Genomic DNA, 13,147 nt, shown 5'->3' with positions numbered 1-13,147 from the left:
GAGTAGAGTAGAACTTTTATTTCAAATGGAAAAATATGAGTACAATGAAGTATAATTTTAAGAATGCAAAATGAGATGGTGAACTGCGTTGAAAATGTAAGACCTTCAAGGCATTGTGCTCCCTCAGCTTATTTTAACACTTTTTTTATGACTTAAAGAATAAAACTATAAAAAAATGAAAATTCATATAAACATTTGGACCTTGAGGTATGATTTTTAAAAGACCTTCAATTTTATTGGGGAAAATTGAGGAGTTATGTCATTTTAAGTGAAAGGTGAGTCACTGAGAGCCAGATACTCTCAATCATACATTTTTGATATAATATACACATTAAAGTATGTATAGGGCATAATAAGAAAGGGATCCTGAGGCTGTGTTGAAGGAACTAAAGAACTGATAAAAGAGGAAAGAAACAGGAGGGGACTAAGAGCAGCCCTTAGTGGTAACTATTTGAAGAAAGGAGCAAAAGGAGTAATCAACTAACAAGAAGATTTTAGCGCTAGTTTCTAATTAGGTGATTCTTTTTTGCAACTATTTACCTTGCATCTTGAATGTAAGAGAAGTAAAACATTTTAGAAGTTACAGTTGCCTTTCCCCACTCCTCTCTGCTTTGAGATAGAAAAACAGAAAGGGGAAAGACAGATATTGCTGCCACTTCATTATGTAAGGAGAGCTGAGCTGGCTAGGCTGGTTTTGTCTTGCCCAGAGAGTCAACTTGAGCTGTTTACAGTGAAATCTGTTCTGATTGGACAGTGCAACAGTTTGATGAATGAATTGCTGGGTGGATTGGACTACATAATATCCCAGAGATAGATAACCAGCCTGATGAATTTTACAGCTCTCTTATTTAAGGGTAGATTTTTGCTATTCAATGAAGAGGAAACAATTTCAAAACATCCTTTTACTGTGACTATTGAAATTGCATTGAAATGATTGTTGAAGTATGGATGGGAAGGGATAGCTAGAGACTGAGGTACCAAGGACAAATAAGGTAGTAGTTTTATGTGGTATAAATGTTCCTGAATGGACCAATGGCATAAAAATCCTTTAGTACAAGAGTTGCCCTGACTGAGTTCATGGATTTTCTTCTCATTTGCTTCACTGCTAGTTTCCCATAAATGTGTACTTTTCCCCACAGCTTATTGGGCACATTGTTGAGAGAGTGTGATATAAGTTTTATGTGGATTTCAATGCATTTTTTAATTCAGGTGCTGGTCTTAGCATGTGAGTACTTGTGATGTTATTACTTCTTTTATCTTACTGATAAGAAAATGGTTAAATTTAAGATCTAAAAGTATCATTGTGGATGGCTAATTTGTGTAAATAGAAATGCATCAGAGAGGGCTTCACTGTTGATCAGGGAGAGTGTATTTTCCTTCAATAGTACTATTCCTAGGACCCTGAAAGAATTTGAATTAAACCTCATGTCAGTCATCTTTTTTTGGGGAACCTAGACTTGTCAGTATGAGAGCAGTTTTGAATGAACAAGTCAACCTAGAGTGGGGAAATATATGTGTCTAGGAACATAGTAGGTGACTATACCACCTACATAACATTTATGCCCTCCACTTCTGGTAGAGGGCCTTTCACATAGTTAGGTGCTTAATAAATGTTTATTGATCAATTGAGGGAATGACCAATTAAGGAAATATCTGTTTCACAAAATTACCTGGCAGTTCTAGGATATAGAGGTCATTGTTCAATAAAGAAGTAAAACTAATTTAATAGTTTTGTGGAGAACTCATTCTTTCATTTCATTTAGCAAAAATAAAATGGGTTCTTATAATGTGTAAAGTACTGATTTAAGGCCACTTGAGATTTTTATTTTTTTATTTATTGAGATATTTATGGCATAATACATGGTCCTTGTCATCAAAGTTCAGATTATGACCTAGTGATGAAAGAAGGTTGTAAGAAAATGAAACAAAAAATTGCAATACCAACCTAGCCTGTGGTAATTTGATAAAGGAGTTCAATTTAAGGAGAGACCATCTCTTGCCAGGTTGATTAAGAAATGTTTGGTAGAAGATGTTGTATTTGAGCTGGACCTTAAAGAATAGATAGGATTTAAAGCCTTGAGAAGTTTTAGTACATAAAGACTTAACTAGTATCAGCAATGCAAGAGTCTAGTTTTATGGGGAAGCTCTATTATCTGGGTTCAGAAGAAGGGGAGAAGGAGAAACTGACAAGACAGGGCAATAGACCTGGGACCTAACAAGTTGGGGAGACACTACATATATATAACAAAATACAAGGACTGGGAAATCAGGGATTGGCAGTTGATACCAACTGCCACTACAGATCCACCTAGCCAGAGAGTCTATGAAACTGACAAATAACTGAGTAATACTGGGACAAAAGGATTTATAAACACAGGTTTAACTGAATAAACTTTAGTTTGAAGGAAGGGAAAAGGGGTTTCTATTCTTACAACCTATGGGCAAGTCTCTGGGTCAGGGTAGGAATTTATCTACACTCAGCTTTAGGCTATATCAAGACATAGCTGGACTATCAGGGATGGAAGTGGGATCCTCACTGCTGAGTCCTGTCCAATTCCAGTGATGATACAGCTCTCCCAGGTCCTCAGCCAGTAATCCTTGAGATGGGTAAGGTTAGGGAGTTAAACCAGCCTGAGATGACCAGCAGCCCAGGTCAGGTTTGATAGACTCTAACTTTCCCACAGACAGATGCTTTTCTTCCTTTAGGATACCAGGATACAAACTCTTTCTCTGAGGTCCCCAGTGAGTCAGTTGGTCAGCAACCACTCTCACTCAGCCAACAACATGGAGTCCATCTCAGGAGAGCCACTCCCTGCTTCCCCTTTCCATTTAGAATTCCCCAGCCTTGTAATACCTAATCTTAAACATCTTATTAATTTATGTACAACACTAGGACAATTCCAAAAGACTTGTGACAAAAAGACTTGTCACCATCAATAGAGGAACTCTGATGGAGTCTGAATGCAGAGTGAAGCATGTCATTTTAAATTTTATTTCCCTTGTGAGTTTTTCCTTATTTAAGCAATATATATCTCCTTTTATAACATGACAAACATGGAAATAATGTATTCCATGATAGCAAATGGTATAAGCTGCATCATAATCTGCCATTTTGGGGAGGGAAGGAGGGAGAGAAAGTGAGCATAGATTGTAAAGTATCAGAAAAGGCTTATTATGAAAATTGTATCTACATGTAACCTTGGGGAAAATATAATTTTAAAAAAAGGTACTTACAGGTGGGGAATGATAAGGGAGTAAGAGAATTCTGATAGTAGATTAGCACTAGTAGTTACCTCCAGGGGAAAAAAGATGCATTTTTTAGAGAACTATGAATTCATTAAAATAAGTGGAATAACTTTAGTTAAGTTGACTTTTAAATTATTCTGAAATATCACAAAGGCAATGTTCTTAGAAAAGCAGAACTTTTTTTTGATAATGGTAGAACTAATGATGTTTCTAAATAATTAGCCATGGCATTCAGAAAAATGGGGACAATGTGTTCTATTGTTCAGTGGTTTCTTCTTCCTTTTCTTTAATTTCAGGGTTGAAAATTTGAAAATTATCAAAATGAAGTAATAGTATTGATCTATTTTGATTGTTTCTTGAAATATTGTGGCTGTAACTTTCTTCCTCTTTACCTAAATCTCCAACCTCAAAAACGAAACAAAACAAAGAGAATTTAGTAGACAGCAAGGCAGGAATAATGGGAAACCAGTACTGCTAGACTAATGGCATTCATGTTTCAGATGATTTTTCCCAACAGAAGTCACCTCTGAAATTTTCCCAAGTCAGTCATGTGTAAACCACAAAGACAAGGTGACTCAGTTCTGGTTCCTCCCACAAATCTCATAAGCATAATTTGTGCTTCTTTCCCTAGAACTATGTGGTATAGTGTGAGAATGCTGGTCTTGGAACCAGAAAGACCCGAATTCAAGTGGGACTTGGACATTTACTAGCTGTGTGACCCAGAGCAAGTCAACCTTTGTTATCCTCAATTTCCTCATCTGGAAAATGAGCTAGAGAAGGAGATTACAAATCCAGTATCTTTACCAGGAAAACTCCATGTGGGATCAGGAAGAGTCATACATGACTGAAATGATTGAGCAACAACAAAAACAACTGACTCCAGGTCCAGTGCTCTATCTATGCTGTCCAGCTGCCATTACATTATATTCACATACTATAATTTATTCAGCTATTCCCCAGTAGTTGGGTACCTTCTCAGCTTCTTATTTCTTGCCGTAACCAAAAAAAATCCCCTAAAACCTCTGTTATAAATATTTTTGTACGAGTCCTTTTTTCCTTTCTCTCTTAGACTTAGGGTATAGTTTCAAATCACTTTATAGAATAACTGGACCAATTCCCTACTTTATCATAATTTCTCATAGCTCCTCTAAAAAATTGTCACTTTCCTTTTTTTCCCCATCCTTGACATTCTGATGCAATCTTTTCATTTTACAGTTAATGAAACAAAAGCCCAAAATGCTTATCGCTTTCCCACAGTTATGCATACAATAAGCCACTTGACTCTGTCAGGAAATATGATGAAAAAAAGGGTTAGTGGGTAAGAGGCAAAAGTAGAGTTTTAGATTAATTTGGGATTTCTTATAATCCTTGTTAATGCTATCTAAAATCATTTCAATTGACAATCTGTTTAGTACTACTCCCATTTTCATGAAAGTTTTTTTCCTTGACACTGAAATTAGAGCCTCTACACACAGAGCAGAAGCATGGCCCACTGTCACATTATATGATATTGACATATTTTAAAAGACATTCTTTTTTTATTTTTATTTATTTTTATTTTTTTAAACCCTTGTACTTCGGTGTATTGTCTCATAGGTGGAAGATTGGTAAGGGTGAGCAATGGGGGTCAAGTGACTTGCCCAGGGTCACACAACTGGGAAGTGGCTGAGGCTGGGTTTGAACCTAGGACCTCCTGTCTCTAGGCCTGACTCTCACTCCACTGAGCTACCCAGCTGCCCCAAAAGACATTCTTATATTTCTCATTTATGTTCCTTATTTGCCTTTTTTAAAAGTAAAATTTAACAAACTAGTATACTATATGGGCACCATAATTCCAATATATGATTGCCGTATTTGATTCAGTGGACAAACATGCAGATCTGTACACCATTACCTTGATTCTGTAAGTCAGTTGTTTAATATCTGTTAACTTATTTCCTCATCTTTACAATGGGTATAATGCTGACACTTTAAGTCATATGTTTGTTGTGGGGAAATGTAAATCAAGCTATTTAGCAGTAACTTTATCATCATCTTGTATATAAACTGGGGGCTTGTGGTAGTAGAAGCTAACTAGATCTAATAGAATCACTTCTGAAATTACAAATACCTGAAATTTTAAATATCCTCTACCTACAAAAGATTAGTGGGCCTAGGGAGACAAAAAGGAATGAATGTGATCTATCTGATATTCCTAATATTGAGAAACTTCCAGAAGCATTCTTGGTAGGAAACTGCTATAGGGTTAAGGATCAAATACTAGTGCAATATTAGTATTACTAAATAATAGTAATTGACATTTTTATGCCACTTTAAAGTTGTGAAGCACTTTACATATATTGTGTCATATATTGTGTGGTGCTTTCTAGTTTAAATATTACTTTCAGATACAATATTTAATCCACACAAATAGCCCAAAGAGGTGGGTAGAGCAGGGATTATCTCCATTTTTTTTTCCAGCTGAGAAAATGGAAACTCAGAGGGAATTAATTAGTACTTGTTTAAAATCTAGTCTGTCTGAGATAGTAATAATAAAAATGATGATGATAAAAACAAGTGCTCAAAAGTCACTTCTGTTGTTTGCATAGGGAAATGTGTGTGTGTGTGTGTGTGTGTGTGTATTCCTCATTGTGTCCTCACAACCTTGTGAGGTAGAAGCTATTGTTTCCCTGTTTTACAGATTAAGAAACTGAGTCAGGCAGAATTAAAAAAATGTCCAGGATCACCTGGCTAATAAGTGTCTGAAACCAGATTCAAACTCAGGTCTTCCTATCTCCCACATCTCACCATGGTCTATCTCTCCATTGTACCACCTAGCTGCCTAGTTTAACTAAATCCTAGTCTAATTCTCTTTTAAAGCAAAACAAAACAAAACAAAACAAAAAACCCAACCTACTGTCTTAAAAACAATACATAAGTATCTGTTCCAAGTCAGAAGACTGGTAAGGGCTAGGCAGCAGAGGTTAGGTGACTTGGCCCAGGCGTACCTACTTAGGTAAGTATCTACTTACTTAGTAAGTACTTACTTAGGTAAGTAAGTAAGAAATCTGTATATTTCTCTCTATCCTATCCTCTTATAAAGTCAAGAGTCCATCAACAATAAGGCTTACCTACTATGTACCAGGCACTGTGCTAAGTTCTCCTGATACAAAAAAAAATGTGTAAGACAGCCCCCACCTTCAAGGAGTTTATAATCTAATGGAAGAATTAAAAGAAGCTGAAAAAGAGAGAGGAGACTGGTTAACTGGTTTGGGGTTAGAGTGAAGTCCTTCATGCTTAGGGGTGGGAGGACTGGGGGAGGAAATAATAAGAGTTGAGAATTTCAGAACTGATTTGATTTCATAAAATGATGTTTCTGGACATCATAAAGTCCTGGAAAACAGCTAAGTGGGAAATTATGCCTGAGGTAAATTCCCGGAGAAATCTCCTTATAAGGTAGAGAGGATCAGGGAAGAGGTTTCAGTTTCCACCCTGAACCCACTCTAATCAGAGGGAGGGAAGATGAGCCTGGGGATTTGGGGGCGGGGTATCTCTCTCTCTCTCTCTCTCTCTCTCTCTCTCTCTCTCTCTCTCTCTCTCATGCATACACTCTGAATTTTATTTGAACATCAATGTATGTTTTCTTTTTATACACTATGAGTCTGATTGTGTCATCAGAAGTATTTTGAGAATATTTCACAATCAGACATTCATGAATGAGTCAAGTTTATTTCCTGCATAATACATTTTGTTCAGGTAATATGCTCAAAATGCAAAATGAATATATGTATAAAGTGACTTGAATTACTTTTATAGACCAGATAACAAAAGGGTTAAGTTCAGGATCATTATACATTCATTTATTTATTTGTTTGTTTTTGTTAGAAAACAAACAAACAAAAAAACCTACCTTCAGTCTTGGAGTCAATACTGTGTATTGGCTCCTAGACAGTAGAGTGGTAAGGGTAGGCAATGGGGGTTAAGTGACTTGCCCAGGGTCACACAGCTGGGAAGTGTCTGAGGCCAGATTTGAACCTAGGACCTCCCGTCTCTAGGCCTGACACTCAATCCAATGAGCTACCTAGCTGCCCCATCATTATACATTTAAAGCAGGAAGAGATCCTTAAAGACCATTAGTCTAACCTTTTCATTTTCTGATAAGAGTAAGACTTAGAACAAACCAGAGGTCCAACAATCAACTAGTTTACATGATATATTCTTATTGTGTTTCTTGCAGGCTACAGAGGGAAGTGAAGTATTTTATATACCTATGTTTGATAAGTCAGTTATGGATTTTTATAATAGCATTAAAAGACTGGTTCTATATTGTTTATTTGAGACAATTTGCATGGAAATAGATTAAGATCTATATTGTTGAAGGGAGAGTCTTCATATCTATGAGATTTCAGATTTACTGAAATATATCAGGGGTGATATCAAGTAAGATACTAGTTCTCCCTTCTAATGTCTCTATTTCTGTTAATTATATCACTTTCCTCCCAGGGTCAACAACAACAAGGTATCCTTCCTTAACTATCCTCTTCTTTTCCTCCTCAAATTTAAATCAGTTGCCAAGTCCTGTTGATTCTTCTTTTGCAACTTTTCTTGCATCTTCTTTTCCTTTCTCACAGCTGTTTTTGAAGGTGCTATCATTAATTCTTTCTTGGATTTTTACATTTGCCTTCTAACTCCTTGATTTCACTTTTAACCCATTCCTCCAGTTTGTTCTGCCAATCACATCAAGTTTATCTTATTAAATTACCACGTTGATAGGGTGACTCCTTTTATTTAAAAAAAACAAACAACAAAAAACAGAATGCTTCTCCATTGCCTACAGAATATAGTCCAAAAGCATCCAGGAATATGCAGTCCACAGTACAGCTGTAACCCACTTTTCAAGCCCTATCTTCTAGTTTCTAACATGAATTCTACATTCCAGCCAAACCAGACTACTCATTCTCAAAATTCTCCTTGAATGAGCTTTGCTCATTATATTCCTTCCACCAAAAGCCTTTCTTATTCTACTCTCCCCATCAAGATATATTACTCATCTTTCCAGACTTACATTAAATGTTAATTTCTTAGTGAAACTTTGCCTGATTATATTAGCTAGAAGTGTTGAACTTTTGTAGCATTACATATGTGGTTGTACATTGTATTTGTTGTTTTGTCTCTGGGTATTTCCTTGTTACTTGATATGATGAAAATATATTTTGTAGGTAGCTACAGAAGCAGTGTGATGTAGTGGGGGAAAAAATTATACCTGAAGTCATAGGACCTACTGGCCTCACCACTTAGCATTTTCTGACTTTGAACAAGTCACCTGCCTTCTAGATTCCATTTCCTCATCAATGAAATGAGGTTAATAATTATTTTGTTGTAAGAAAAGTATTTTATAAACCACAAATTGCTACATAAAAGTCCTATTATTATTGTTATAGCAATTGAGACTCATGTAATGAGTTAGCAATCATTGTTTTTGTTATCAAAATGAGTACCTTTCTTTGACTTCTACCAAATCATCTTCTAATACCTCATAATGGTGTGGAGGTAACCATGTTTTATTGAAAGATATGTCAGTGAAACATTAGGTTCTGGCAAGTTCCTCTCTTAAGGGAAAGAAATTCTATTTATTTTGTTATAAATGTAACCAGGAGAAAGAAGGAAGTTCCCATTAAATGGAAGGATGGCTCATAGTGATTTCTTAGAGAGGCATAGGGAGGACTTAGAAGAAGTGGTTGTATAATTTGTCCAAAGAAAACAGGAAACATTATTTCCTGGGATATTTGGTCATTATGTATTAAAGTAGTCATGATAAGCACTGCAAGAGATCATGAAAATGAGTGCAGTTTATATATCAACATGGGTTGCTGAGGATGAAGGGCTAGGAAAAATTCTATAATGAACTTGATAAGACCTTCCAAATTAAATGAACCTGCACTTCAATATGGTGAGTTTAAGTGCAGAGATAGAAAGAGAGAATGTAAAGGAAACAAAGCACATGACACATTATTTCATTTGATCCTCTCAACAATCCTGAGAAATAGATGCTATTATAATCACCATTTAGCAGATGAGGAAACTGAGGCACATAGCCAGTGAATTTCCAAGTTCATATTTAAACTCCCAAGTTCATTATTCTGTGTAGTATATTATGCTTCCCTAAGGGAGAGACTTGAGGGATGGAGACCCATTAGGGGCTATTGTCAATCCAGACCAGAAGTTATAACAGCCTGAACTAAGATAGTAGTGGCCATTTAAGTGCAGAGGAGGGAGTGGATGCAGGAGATAGAATTGGTAATTGAATGTTCTGAAGTACTAAGATGGTAATATCCATCATGAAATAAGATGTCATGCCTATAGTAGTTATTAATAACCTTAATATTGATTTTGGGCAGCTCTGTGACATATTGGATAGAGTGCTGGATCTGGAAGCAGGAAGTCCTGAGTTCAGTTCTGACCCCAGACACGAAAAGTGTGACTCTAGGCAAGTCACTTTATCTTGTTTGCCTTAATTTCCTCATCTGTAAAATGAGCTGGAAAAGGAAATAGCAAACCACATCAGTATCTGCAAGAAAATCCCAAATGGGCTCACAAAAAGTTGGACACAACTGAACATGACCACAGACCAAATAGTGATCTTATAGTTCATAGTATTAAAACATAACAGGCATTAATATTTTAGCACCTTTAAAATGTTGTAGCCATCTTCTTGTTATAGTGTTGAGAGAAAAGTGTTGCCTATTGAGTCAGTCACACTTTTCCATGCTCTGTATCAGGAATTCTTAACCTTTTATGTTGTGTTGCCTTTTGCCAGTCTAGTGAATCCTTTGGGCTTCTTTTCAGAATAACAATAGGATTTCAGTGGAAGACAATTATATTAAAATATACTTTTCAAGATATTTTGGAAAACAAATTCACTGACCCCAGGTTTAAGAATCTTTGCTTTTTGTATTTTAAGTGTATATATGACTGATAGAAGTTATCTGGGAAATTCAGAATATGACTCAGAGTTGTTATGATTATTTCCTTGGAAGAATACTTTTGTTCTTATAGCTGTTCCCTCCACCCTTCATAATTGTGAATATCAAATAGATACAGTCTTAGAGATTCCAGAGATGAAAAGAAGCCACTCAGTGCCATGGAATTATCCTTCTTTCTTAGTTCAAGAGCAGTAGAACTCTTCAAAGACAAGAAAGAAAATTAACAAGATGTCATCACATACACTGAAACCAGATAGTAAATGACACAACACTTCCTGGGACTTTCTCCTCCTTTGTTTATGAAGACGTCTGTGTATAGGAATGTGAGATGAAGTGCTAGCTAGTCCAAACTGAGTAAAACACAGGTAATGAATCATGCTTTAGAAGTGCTACTCCTCTGATGATTTTTTGTCTTAAGTGTCTTGACCTTAGTAATATTGATATTTAGTAAGAAAAAAGTATTGAGGTGAAAGAGAAGGAGAATTTTTTTAAAAAACCCTTGCCTTCCACCTTAGAACCAATACATAGTATTGGTTCCAAGGAAGAACAGTGGTAAGGGCTAGGCAGTGATAGGTATAAGTGACTTGCCCAGGGTCACATAGCTAAGAAGTGTCTGAGGTCAGATTTGAACCTAGGACTTCCTGACTCTAGGCCTGACTCTTGATCCACCGAGCTATTCAGTTGCCCCCAAGGAGCATTTTAAGATACTCATCTTTTAGTATATTGTGAGGGAACTTTAAGAAAAGGTATTCCTCATTCAAACACCTATTCCTTTCTGAACAGCTCATGGGCCACCACCATATTTGTCCATCTTTAAATGTTTCAGGTCAATTGTTTCCCTGGTTTGTAGAAGCCTGAAATTCCTTCTTTGTCCAAGATAGAGGAAACAGTCCTATTTCTTTCCTTGCGGACTGTTTGTAGACTATACAAATAATAGAATTTTTTTTTTTTAAGTTAAGAAGAATCCCACTAGGTTTAAGAAAAAAGCGGGGACTTCTACAGTTTCTTCTCTGTCTTAAGTCCTAGAAGATCAGTATTGTAAGAGCACTCACTGGCGTGGGAGTTAAGAAAACCCTTTGGTTCTTTTGCTGCCTTTACCTTGAATACCTTTCTTGAATAATTCACAAGTAGCTTAACCTCTCTCAGTGGCCTTAATTTTTCCTTTGGTAGAACAGAAATTTGAGCCTGATGATCTCTCAAGCCTCATCTAGTTCTGAAGTTTTAGGAATCACTAGGAGTCTTAAATTGGGAATTGAAGGGATGCTATTTCAAATGTCTTTTTATAAACAAATAGGAAATGGTTCTCTTTTGACTTAAAACAAGCAAACTTGAATGCTTGAAACTGTGTTCCTAAAATGTACTTTTGTTGGAAAGGTAGTTGGAGAACTGTCTAAAGAAATGCAAATTTTATTTTCTAAGCTGTGACCTTGTAGTTTGTTGTTTGCATGTTAATGGTTATTGATGCCTCACCGATCAGTTGTGTGTAACTTAAGTTTTTTTTTCCACCTAAAACCCAACTTTTTTTCTCTCTGGTTTTCTAACTTGTCTTTCTTCCAAATTTATTCACATAAAATGTCATCTCCCTTTTAAATCTGTTTCTTTATGTTTTCCATTCTCCTTTGCTGGATCAACATCATTCATGTTCTTTTCCTAAGACAGTTCTGGGCCTTTTTCTTTTCTATACTTTTCTCTCTTAGTTATCTCCTTAGTTCCCAAAGATTAATTATCTTCTCTCTACAGATAACTTCCAAACTCTGTCAGCCTAGTAAAAAATTCTTAGAATCTTTTAAGTACTTTTAAATTCATAAGATAAAATACATAGTATTTTAAAGGCATCACTAGACTGCTTTTAAGTTAAAAACCTTTGATTTATCTAAAGTACAGAAGAGTTACTGATCCAAATGGGAGTTACACACACCAAAAAAATACTATTTGTAAACTCTCTCCCCTTAAAAAAAGTTGTTGCTGGTCTTTTCATGTTCAAAGACGACCAGTGACAGTACAGGGTGATGTCTTCACTGCTGGGTAAATTGGACTATAACAATTTTGAATTAAACTCAATGCCCAGTTGGCAAAGAACCTTAAAAAACTACAAAAAAAATTCCTGTAAAACGTTACCATGATCTGTGATTTTAAAATCAGAATGACTACTCTTTTTTAAAAGCTTAATTTAATTTTTATTATCATGCAAAACACTTCCATATTGGTCATTGTTGTAAGAGCACACTCATACAAAACCAAAGCCCCCAAATAAAACTAAATACACTGATGTGAAAGATAGTATGCTTTGAGCCACAGCCTTCTGACTCCAACAGTTCTTTCTCTAGAGGTGGAGAGCATTCCCTGAGATTGATTGCTCAAGACAAATTTATTTATTTTCCATTTTTCTAGATGTATTTATCTAGATGCTTTAACTTTATAAATAAAGTGTATAGTATGGACTTCTTTTAGAGAAAAGCAATATAGACATTCTGAAAGATAATGTATTTAATCATCTATGTGTAAAAAATGTTTAGAGGTAGCTGAGTTGTACAGGAGATTCAAAGCTTGACTTGGAGTCAAGAAGTCCTGAGTTCAAATTTGAATTCAGATTCTTATTAGCTGTGCAACCCTGGGAAAGTCATTGGACTCCAATAAAGTATAAACGGTAAAGTGGTGATAATTATAGCACTTACTTCTTTTAGGTTGTTGTAAGGATCAAATGATGTAATATTTGTAAAGTATTTAGCATAATTTCCTTTGCTTCTTTCTTCAGCCTTATTTTTAAGTACGCCAAACAACTAAACTGCCTAAGTCCAATGGTGCCATCTGCTGGCTATACAAGTAATTGCAGTTTAACCTTTCTAACATCTCAGGCCACCTTTTCCACTTACCAGGTGTGAAATTATCTCAAGAAAACCAACGTTCCTTCCTTCCTCCCTCCCTTTCTCCCTCCCTCC

At 35.8% G+C, this 13,147-nt stretch overlaps 1 protein-coding gene across 1 annotated transcript in view; it reads left to right on the top strand.

Annotated features, from left to right (window-relative positions):
- Nucleotides 1–13,147, top strand: part of SHROOM2 (shroom family member 2) — a 258,104-nt gene that overhangs the window by 112,747 nt on the left and 132,210 nt on the right. The gene's annotated exons all lie outside the window — the stretch shown is intronic.

The sequence above is a fragment of the Gracilinanus agilis genome, chromosome 3, assembly GCF_016433145.1.
Source record: "Gracilinanus agilis isolate LMUSP501 chromosome 3, AgileGrace, whole genome shotgun sequence".
NCBI classification, from domain to species: domain Eukaryota; kingdom Metazoa; phylum Chordata; class Mammalia; order Didelphimorphia; family Didelphidae; genus Gracilinanus; species Gracilinanus agilis.
The sequence above is the reverse complement of the archived record's forward strand: the minus strand, read 5'-3'. Positions and strand labels throughout refer to the sequence as shown.